We start from the raw sequence: 11,931 nt of genomic DNA, 5'->3' as shown, positions 1-11,931 counted from the left end.
GTGGCACTAGGGTTGGCTTTTTGGTGGTGTTTAACTAGAGTAGATATTTATTCTTTGGTAGTTTTCTGTCTTGGCTGGCTGACTCCAGATGCTTTCATTTGAAATCGCAAAGTTCTATGGAAGCACTTTTTTTTTTTTCTATACCTGATGCTTTTGATCACCCACTTTTCTACCACTAAATCTTGGACACATGTGGCTAACTGAAAACCCTGGAACTCATGGTTAAGTTGTGCCTAGGGTTCTGTAGTTCCCAGTCCCTCTTGCTTCTTCTCTCAAACTTTTAGTCTTCCTATGTTTAAAATATAAGGTCTAGGTGTTTTAGCTATACTTAGTTTGATAACATTGATGAGATTTGTACTCAATCTTTCTCAAAGTGGAACTTCAAAATAATCAATTTATAGTGAGCTAAATGATTTTTGTCTATTTTCAAAGTTGTCTTTATTTGCAACTGAATATTCTGCTTTATTATATCTTGGTATTGGAACAGCATAGTTATTTTTATATGTTGATATTTTCTTACTACTTAAAATCAATGTAACTTTTATAAATTGTTTTACTTAATTTTATATTATTGAGTTCAATATTTATGATTATTGATTTTACATAAACCAAAACAACAAATTAAAATAACTATAAAAATTCAAAAAGGACTAATGTGATTTTTTTTAAAAATTTATTCATTTATGTTTTATATTCTAATTTATAATTTTATTACACAGTAAGTTATCATAAATTTAAGAAGAAAATTCATTGGAGAAATACTATTTGATGTTATGAGAGAAAAAGTAGGATGAAGACTATTTTGCCAGGGCCTAAGCTACATTTACAATGTTTGGCTCCAGTTAATATCTGTCATATCTCATGTTTAAATAGTTGGACTGCTTTTCATGACTATTTGTTTCATAATTATTTCCTGTCCCCACCTTGTACACACATTGCAACAAATACATATAGCATTATATTTTGCCACTGATGAAGCTGATAAAATACCAAACTTTCCATTCGGGATACATCAAAATGACATTAACAACTGTTATGAAGTCAATAATTTACTAAAGAAGGAGAATGAACCAGTCTTTCCTGGACTAAGAATTTTATATATATTATTAAGTACTCAACTCGAAAGTCAACAATGTCTATGTTAGAAACAGAGTATTTGGTTGTGACCTATTTCTGTATTTTTTAAATAGTTTTTGATACTAACCTGAAACCAAGTCTTTCCTACGTGTCTTCCGTCTGTTCGAATGATGGCAGTGTGTTTGTGTCCATGATCCCCTCTCTGATGCACACCATTTGTATTTTTGTACCTAATGTCACAGCTCCGCTTTATTGAGCTTGCAAGGCCCTCTTTGTACAGGTGCTTTTCCTGGATTCCTGGAATTTCTCCTTCCTGTTCTTCTTCAAGACCAAGTATTTTTAGTCATTCCCAATATTGTTAACTCCATTTCTTATCGGTTTCCCTTAAGCTTATTCACAACTTTCCATATAGCCCCTTTAATAAAATGTTCTCATTACCATATTTGAAATGTCATCTACTTCTAGTTTTAGTTCACTGCAGACAGATTTATCCTATTTGAAATTTTCAGTTTCAATACCATATTACAATTTCAAAAGTGATTTACAATGATTTCTATATTTTATAACTCTATAATAAAATACCTATGAATTTTTTTTCCCCAAAATGTTCTGGAAAACATTCTACTTTTCAATCATTGCTATAAATAACGTAGTTTCCAAGTGTGGTTCCTACCTCAAACAGCTGTCTTGGCTTAATTTAGAGAATTGCACTTACTTTGAAAATCTGGAATCTAATATTTTCTTATAAATTCACCTCATCAGAGCCAAATCTAGCATGTTAAACTTAACAAAGGCTCATATTTAAATAAACAAAAAAGAACAAAGAATTTGAGCTATAATAATGTATTTTCTCTCTAGTTTTGCTGCTGGCTTTCTCTTCCTTTCTAATAATCAGCCTGTCTGCTTCTAGGAAGAATTAGAAGGCTGTAATTAATTTATCCACCTGTGTAAAGAGTCTTCATGACATCTTCTGAGCCTTTGTTGTTTAGGCATGGATGGTGTACCCTGCTGCAGTGGTTTTAAGTTTATAACTTTCTGTGTTTGATACTTAGTTGTGTGTAACTTGGCTTGTGGAGACTTTGTGGTCATTATTCCAAAAGTTAATTTGTTTTGCTCTTTCTGTTTTCTAGAAATTCAGTTAGGTTGTAAATTGTGCTTCTGGGTATTCTTAGGGAAGATCTTCTGTTTTTTTGACCAGTTTTATTTCAGTTTCCTACATAGCCAGCTGCTCAAGTATAGTGCCATCATCCATCAACTCCACATGTCCAAACTAACAAAAGTGAATTGCTCTAGGCATTGCTTCCAAACTGGTAGCTGGCTGATATCCAGCTGCTCTTTGTTGGTGATTTTGTATGCTAATATCCCATAGGTAAATGCTGTTTAAACTGGTTAAGAAGAATCTTGTAGTGGAAAGTTGGAAAATTTTGACCTTAAATATTGTTATTTGAGAAATAATCCAAAAATATTTGTTGCTACTTAGAAATTTGATCTTATAGAGAAGAGCTTCCAATTTTCTGCCTGTGGATGAATGATGGAACGAATGACTATGTATTTGCTTTCTGTTGTCTATATGTTTAAAGAAATGGTTATGATGTCCAGCCTTCTCAACCTCATAAGTAATCCTGTAGGAAACTCAGAACTTACTATTTCAAAGTTCTTTTCTTCCTGTAATTATTATAGAACTAAACAGGAAACATGATTAATACATTGATGCACAACTGAGAGAAAATATGTAGGTTTGAAATCTTATGAAAATGCAATTGCAATGTCAACTATTTTTTGAGCATGTACGTTTCTACTGAACATATGAAGTATATCCCATAATTTTCTATTTTTATTCATAAAGTAATTATATTTGAATAACTGATGGTTACAAACAGAATTTATCTATCTATCTATCTATCCTTTTAGTAAGAAAATTAACTATTCTTTATTCAGCTTTCAATGTACTAGACATTTTGCCCTTAATAGTAGTAAGTTTATAACCAGACTTAGTCCTAGTTTTAAGTCCAAAAAGATAACAGAGAACTAAGAAAGAATAAATAGTAAAAATATGTTATTGTGAGAAAGTCCTTTGTTGATAACATGGCATCATCACCATCAATTTCTCTTATCTTTCTTAATATTTTGTGGTACAATAAGTCATCACAATTATAGAAACAGCTCCTAGAAATTCCTTGACCTTTAAGGTTAATTTCATTGCTCTTAATTGCTGGAAATTTGAGGAACGATTTTGATTCCTTTTGGTAATAAATAACAGTCTATTTTGTGTAATAAAATTATAAGGGTTAATAACTTTTAAAACTAAGCTAAAGAAATATGATAATAGCATTGTTGAGATTTTAGCCATATGCTATAAGAACACCAGTCTTTTCCAGAAAACTTTCTTGATAGGCCAGACGCAGAAACCATCGAGGACTACAGAGCAAGAGGTTTGTACAGAAGGTAGAAAAAGTTTGGGTGAACTTCCAATACTTAGAGACTTTACTTTCTTATTTGAAGAGTACTGTATGAAAATGCATATCATTTTAGTAAAAACTATATGCATCTTCTGATTTCATAACAGATGTTTGTAATTATTGTTCTTACACTTACAAAACCATGAAGAACAAAATTGGGCTGACAGCTAGGAATAGTGAAAAGACCAGTAATTAATTTCTCAATAGGTAAGAAAGGATTAGAAGGGAAATCCTGACTGGGAGTCATGGATAGATATATGGAGATGGATTTTCCATTGATTTCAAAGTATAAAAGGAAGAACAATTTTTATTAATCATCTTCTATGTTTTAGTACATTGGCCTTAGTGGTCATGTGGGCGAATATTAAGCACACTTGCTCCAAGGGAGAAAAGTGTTCTTAAACATATTCATATCAATACCCCCATGTGTCTACTGAGATACACTTTCCCACAGAAACACAAATGGTTAGGAACACATGTATTATGTACCATTTGAGATGCTGGAGGAATTCACCTCCTTTTTCCTGAAATTTACAGTCCAGTACCTGAAATAGATAATGAATCATTGATCAAAGAGACATAGATGTGTTGTTAGTGCTGAGTACCAGGAAGAAAACTAAACAAAGCAGAGGCAGAGAGAATAATTCAACTTTTATTTTATTTTTCAAATGAACAAGAGAAGAACCATCCTTGTGGGGAGGTGACATTGAACAGAACCCTAAATGAGAGAGTGGGTAATGTAGATATTTGGGTGAACAGTACTTCCTGTGAGAGGAGTAACAAGTTCAAAGTCATGGAGTGTGGTTGGTGACTCTGGGAAGAGCAAGAGAAGCAATGTTATGACATCTCAGTCAGCAATAACTGAAGCTGTTAAGATGCCAGCATCTGGACCACTATAGGGTTATATAGGTCACACTGAGGACTTACATCCAAGTCAAGTAGGGAAACCAGCTGATGTTGATAGAGGTTTTACAAGAAGTGTTGGCCAGATATGGCAGTCACTCTTCCTGCTGGTGGACAGAGATCATAGAGAAGGAGGATTGAAGCACAGAATCAGTTAAAAGGAAATTGCAATATTCTAACCAAGAAATCATCAGGTCTTGGGCTAAACAATCCCTGTGGATTATTGACCACAGAGGTAGCAGATTTTGACAATTCGTATAAAGAGAGGTGAGCATGTTAAAGGTTGTGCAAGTCATTTTAAAAGCATCTGGAAAATCTTTATGTCAGTGCAGACTAGTTCTGACTCTTGATATTAATGCCCTCTTGGGCAGAAAATTTTAACTTTTCTATAATGCAATTTCACAATTGAACTCTCAAGGTTTGAACTAAATTATTACTACAATAACCTTCATCCTTGACCTTCTGCATTTCTCAGCAGACTAATGTAAAGGATGTATAATGTGACACATATACCACTATCAGGACACCAACACTGCAACATGATGTCTTATGCTAACCTCTTATTACCAGGGAAACATTAAGAAATTCCTTTTATGGTATAGAAGAAGAAAGTTAGAAGACATTTTTGATAATTTTTAAAAATGAATAATGGATATACAAAATAACTTAGAAAAAAAATCTATTCCTAGGAGCTTTCTTCTTGATTTTTGTTTGATTGTCTGTAATTATGCAATCCAAAGTCTCCAACTGAATTAAACATCCCATAACCATTTCAATGATTCAGGAAAAAAAGAAAAAATTACAAAGTTTAAATTCTATTTCAATATGATAACTCTTGAGAATTTTGTTGACCTTGGTGGACCTTTTAGAATTTGAGTTCATTTATAATCAAACTAGAAAAATGTTTTGAAATGCTATTTAGAAGCTCAAAAGAATTATTGGACTCTGAATAGCTTTCATTACATGACATTTTGATAAGGTCATTGTAAATGAGTCAGAAACATGGATTACATTTCTTTTAAAAACACACATCACTTCACAATAGATTTGGTCCAAATTCATCTTGGCTTTTGCTGAATCCCAAGTGTTTTCCCTTATTTTTTTCTCTTAAATTCTCCAATAAACTGGCTAAACCCATAAGCTGGGTGAGCTCACCTGCCTCTTCCACTCACTTCCCTATTGAGTTTAGCCTTAGGCTTTTCTTTAATAGCAAGAATCCTTAGAGTAACAGTGTCTTATACAGAGAAGCAGGAGAAACACAGAGTCTAATAAAAGCTTTAGTTTTTTTTTTCTTAAAAAAAAAAAGTGCTCTAAGGGAATGATATTGTTCCAGAGTACTGACTCAAATCTGTTCTGTATTTGAACTCTGTGATTATGAAATTTCAATTAAAGCTATAAAAAGCAGAGCTAACAGACACCAGAGCATGCCAAAGAAAAACAGGATGTTCTTTTTTGATTGGGAAATAATTATCTAAGTTCAATGGCTGGGTCCAGGTAGCTGAGTTTACATTTGCCTCCCCTCATTACAGAAACAGTTGAATTATGGTAAAATTTCCCCAAGCAGCAAAGCTGTCATTCAAAAGGGTGATTTTATTGGGGGTACGAATCCCTTTAGTTATTGCTTCAGTCCATTTTTAAAATGGATTTAAAGCCAGAGGGTAAAGTACAAATTAAGACAGACTTTTCTCTTTCTGCAGTGCACCCAGCCCCTTCTGCCTGTTGCAGAGCCCTGAGTACCTCCAGGGCGCTCATCTACCAGCAGATACCTCTGTTATCTCATTTTTTACAGCAGTGAGATGTGAACACAGCTAGCTCCCTTCTTTCTCAAAAATCATTACACTGATTGGATTATGTGCTCAGCACCAGAATGAATCTCCCCACACATTTATTACTTAGTGATTGAAACACGAGGTTCAGATTTTAGGGAAAGTGGAAGCACTCAAGTATTTTAGGAGTACAGATAAGTAGCAACATTGATAATGCCTTTCCATGCCTTCACCCTGAGGACAAAGAAAGGGTAAGGACTTTTTAAAATATGAGATATTAACTGTTTCTTTTTAATTTTTAGAATTAGTCCACTCTTCATAACTGCAGTGTATTGTGAACAATCCTGCTAAAGATATTTTAAGCATTCTTTTAAAATGAACTGAAGAATCGCACCATGATTAAAGTCTAAAATAACTCACAAGGAATATAACAGAATAAAAATATTTACATAAGTGCCATTTGAATTAGAAATACAATGGTAAGGAAAAGCAAAATCAGATATGGTTAACCTCTTCTGGGGAGTCACTGTCAATTAATCTAATCTCCTTAGGAGAAATGAGGATGGACCCCATACACACCCTGTCATCTTTTTCTCTCTCTCCTTTTTGTCATTAGAGCAATAATATCTGACAATTTATTGTAGAAGTAGATATCTTATTATCAAGAATTTAGTTTACAATTGTAATATTCATTAATGAAAATGGCGAAGAATAATTCTAGGTTAAATATGAATTTCAGTAAGGAGATCATATATGTGCACGTATGTGTGAATGATATATTTATGAATACACATGTACACAAATGAATATCACTTTTAGAATTTCAATAACCTCAGAAGATCATTAATTCTATTTCATTGTTTCATGGTGGCATTAACATAAACGATTTTTAGATATTTAACTTCTTATTATCTTGTTGTGAATATCAAAGAAAGACATTTCAGGATTCGTCTTCATCCCAAACACTGTCCTGAAAAATATTGTTAAAACTAGGTTGGAAGATTTAAATATTTAGGACAAAGGCTGTATTATATGACTTCTTATAGATTTTAAAATTTTTATTAGATAATTAACACATAAGAAGCCCTGTAGTACTGAAATCTATTTAATTTTAATTCAAACTAATAAAAAACCCACAAACTTTTTATAAAATTTTGAATTAGTTGAATCAAATTATTTCTTGAACTCAGTTAAAGGGAGTTGAGAAGGTGGATAATTATACAAAGAAGTAGTAGGTGAGCTTTACTAAACCTAGATCATTAGAATAAAAAAAAATATTTCTAACGATTTGGGGAAAAAAACCTTCTAGTTTCAGGTTCTATAAAATCCAGAAATCTCAAATTTCAAGATATTAGGGGGTTGAATGAATTGCAACCATACTAATTTGAACAAACATTTAAATCAGGTCACATCTATAGATAAAATTTCTTAGAATTTTCCAAAACTTTATCTCCATTTTCTTAATTTTTAAACTATCCCCAAATTTGAAACTTGTTCTGACTCCTTAACAGACTCTTTCCTGGTTTTTTTAATTAGATAGTTAGCTTTTAAACTTGTTTGTTTGTTGTTCTCATGGAGTTTCATGTTTTTGTACCATCTTAATTTTTTTTCACCCTCTTAATTTGTTGTACCCTATTAATTGTTTAGCACCAAATCACTCCATTTTATTTTGACAATGCTTATAGACATTCAGTTCTCTTATAGGTACTCAATTCTCTTAGGGAAAACTATGGTTCTCTGTTCTGTTCTTATAGCTTGCTTGCTTTTCCCAATATGTGTGTGTGTGTGTGTGTGTGTGTGTGTGTGTGTGTGTGTGTTTTGGGGGTGGAACAAAGATTTATTTTCCTGCGAGTAATAATTTGGAATGGTATCCACAGTCTTCTACTTGCACAACAATGCTTGGGGCAGGAACAAAGATTTGTTTTCCTCAGAGTAATAGTTTGGAATGGGTATCCACAGTTTTTACTTGCAAATTTTTGGAAAATTTTGGGTCTATTTCTCTTATTGTTTTCTAATTTACTGGTTTTGTAATCCTAAAGCATATTCTTCATATTAAAATTATTTAAATTAATAGAGGTTTTTTCCCATGGGCAAGAAAATGGCTAGTTTTGGTAAATTTTCTGTTCATAAGGAAAAAATTGTACATTTTGCTATTTTGGGGTGAATGTCATCTTAATATCAATGGAGTCAACTGACAGTATTTTTCTGGTGTTTCATATCTTTATTAATTTTGTGTCTGTTTTATCAATTATTGAGAGACAAGTTGAAATTTTCAACTTCAATTTTGGATTTCTTTTTACTCATTGTTTGATTAATAATAGTTTAAAGCATACTTGTTAGACTTAAGTTTTCTCCATGAAAAATCAATAAACATTTATCAGAAATTCTCCATTTCTACTTCCTAAAGCTATGACATTTTCTAAAAAGTAGTTTGTGTGATATTAGTATCAGTACTTTAGCTTTCTTTTGATTATTGTTTGCATATTATACTTTTTTATTTGTTTATTTGTTCTTTTAAGGTATATTTGCCAGTAGAATCTATTTTGATATATTTATACAAGCATGGAATATATCCTATTATAATTTGGATCCCAGTCTTGCCAATGTACATGATGTTGAGATTCACTGTGCTGTATTCATATGTGTACATGGGAACCTTATATCAGAATCATTCAACTTTTTTTTTCTATTCCTATCCTCCCTCTCTTCTCTTCAATCCCCTTTGTATGATCCATTGAACTTCTATTTTTCTCCATCTCCCCTTGTTGTGTGTTAGCATCCTTCTATCAGAGAGAATATTCAACCCTTGATTTTTTGGAATACTTTAATATATATTTATCATTATATTTAAATTATGTTTTCTTTTCAGTGAATTTCAAACTTTATCAAGCATTTTTATTCAATCTGTCAGTGTCTGCCTATTATCAGAGTATTTAGGCATTTATATTTAATATATTTGTAATTTTTATACTTTTGGACTTAAAAGTAATATCTTTTTGTTTGTGTTCTATGTGCTATTATTTTATTCAATTCAATTTTTCTCTTTTAGTGTGTTCTTTTGGCTTTATGGAGTATTTTAAAATTTCAATTGATTTATTGCATTGTTTTATTTATTACTTCTGGCTTTACTGCATGGTTTAGGGTTTATAAGGTATATTTTTATATTATCACAGTCCATTTTCAAAAGATACAATTTTTATAGATAGTATAATAAGCATGATAATACGCTTCCATTTTTTGTTATTTGTTGTACTGTTTTTATATACTTAAGTTCTATGTATATTTTGAACTCCATAGTAACTAGGTGTCATATTTTGCTTTCAACAATTAATACTATTGTGATGAAAAAAGACTGATATATCTTTTATAATCATCCTATAAATAACATTTTTAACACACTTCATTGTTTTGAGTGGATCAAAATTTCAATTGTTTTTCTTCTTCTTGAAGGACTTTTTTATATATTTCTAATATTCTGAAATGCTTTTAATGAGTAATATGCATTGTTTTGTTGAAAAAAAATTCCCTTTCTTTAAAAATAGTCTTTCATAGGGCATAGTATTCTAGAATAAACTAGTTCTGATTTCTTTTGTTTTCCAGTGACATGAAAAGCTGCTCCATTTTCTTTTGAGTCCAAGATTCAGTCAAGAAATCTTCTATAATTATTTTCATTTTCTTGTGTATGTTATGTGCTTTTTCACCCATGTTATCATTTTTCTACTTGTTATTGTTTTAAGTAATAATATTATAATGTGCTTTGTGATCTCTTGTGATTCTTGCAAATAAATATGTACAGAGAAATATCTGTACATTAAACAATTAAAAATTTAATCATCAGTTTGTCAATAGTATTTGCCTTCCTTTCTCCTCTCATTGCCTGCCCCTAGGAATCAAATTACATATGTTTTTCACCATTATATATTGTTCTTATCATCAAGGCTTTCATATTTCTTTTAATACTAATTTGTCTTTCCTCATTTTGGAAATTTTCTAATTCTAAATGCTCAATTTTGTTGATATCTTCTACTTCAGAATGTAATCTGTAATTTGTCTCATACAGTTTGTTTTTCCTTTAAGTATTCTAATCTTCATCTCTAGAAATTTGGTTGAGATCTATTTAGTATCTCCTGTTTTTCTCCTTTACATGATTTGTCCTTTCATGTTATAGAAAGTGAGCATATTTATATGTTTACATATTATTTAAAATTAGTTTATTCTTTAACTAATAATTTTTTTATTTATAAATTCAAAATTCACTTCCTATTCAAGAACATACAATAGACTAGTGATTCTCAAACTATATAAAAATATTTTTAAAAACTTGTTATCTGTTGTATCTAATTCATTATTACTTAGTATTATGTAATTATTAGAAAATGAAATTACAAAAGGCAAAATACCTAAATATATTTTTATAATTTAAAAAATATTAGATATAATAATATTGCATTAATATTTAATTAGTCATAAAATCTTCTAAAAAGTTTCTACATATTTACTCTTAACTGATGTATGTATCTTATTATGAAATATTAGCAGTTGATATAGGAACTCAGGTTGACAACTCACATTTTGGGTTGCTATGCTCTAGGTCTCATACATACAACATACACAAAATGAACCAGTGGTATTAAGAGGGTAGGTTGGTTTGTGTGGGAAATATGTTCTTAATTAATATGTGATAGTAATACAAGAATTAACTGAAGTAAATATCTGTCCTGTACACTCCTTTCTTGTGTTTAATTATTCACTTTCTCTCGGAAGATAAGAGAAAGTACATGAATGTTTTTATGAAGTAAAGTAACTAAACCACTTCAAGGTAATCTAATAGATGCTTTCCCTTTGAATCTTGTTTATCTATGGCCTTGACTCTGTCCTACTGATTAATGAGTCAAGTTTTCTACAGACTTAAGTCATTGCTTGGTGAGCACTTACAACAACACAACAACAACAACTACAAAACAACCAACCAAACAAACAAACAATAAAACCCCAGTACTTTTTAGTTTTCACTTTCAGGCTATTGCAGTTTTTATTAAATAGAACAAAAACTGCTTGAAAATAATTACACTGTTATGATCTGCTTGTTCTTATATTTCACTTAAACTGTTTCACCTCATGAAGAATGAAAATTTTATGTGTTATATTAGTTCTTTTATTAGAAAGTGGATATCTTTCTGAAATCACATTATTGAAAGAGACAAGCATTTAAGCCACAAAATATATCCATTCTTGGCTTCTCTATTTGCCAATTGGTAGAAAATGTAATAGAGCAACATAATTTATAGTCTTTGGCTTATAAAACTGAACACAAAGTATAATTAGAAATGCTCATATTAGAAGAAGAGATAATAGCAGAACATTCTGGTGATATTTTTTACCATTTATATTATAATAAGATGAAAAAAGAATATACTGACATTACATTTTATTGGGCTTTTTGGTAGGATTTCCAGATAAAATACAGGATGCCATGTAAATGTATCAGAAAACTAAAAAACAAAACAAAAAAAACTTTTTAATAAAAGTATGTTCCATAGTGTATTTTTATTTGCTAAATTGGTAAATTTGTTGTTTTTACCTCATTAATTTTTAGGGAATTGATTACTGACAAAAATCTAATCCTTATGAGACCTATGTCATTGCTAAGAGAAGGTATTTAATTTCTTACCAAATAAGGAGGTCATATAAATCTGTTGGAGACTTTATTAGCCTGAATTGACTAT

The sequence above is a fragment of the Urocitellus parryii genome, chromosome 8 (genome assembly GCF_045843805.1).
Source record: "Urocitellus parryii isolate mUroPar1 chromosome 8, mUroPar1.hap1, whole genome shotgun sequence".
NCBI lineage: Eukaryota > Metazoa > Chordata > Mammalia > Rodentia > Sciuridae > Urocitellus > Urocitellus parryii.
This window is presented reverse-complemented; position numbering follows the sequence as displayed.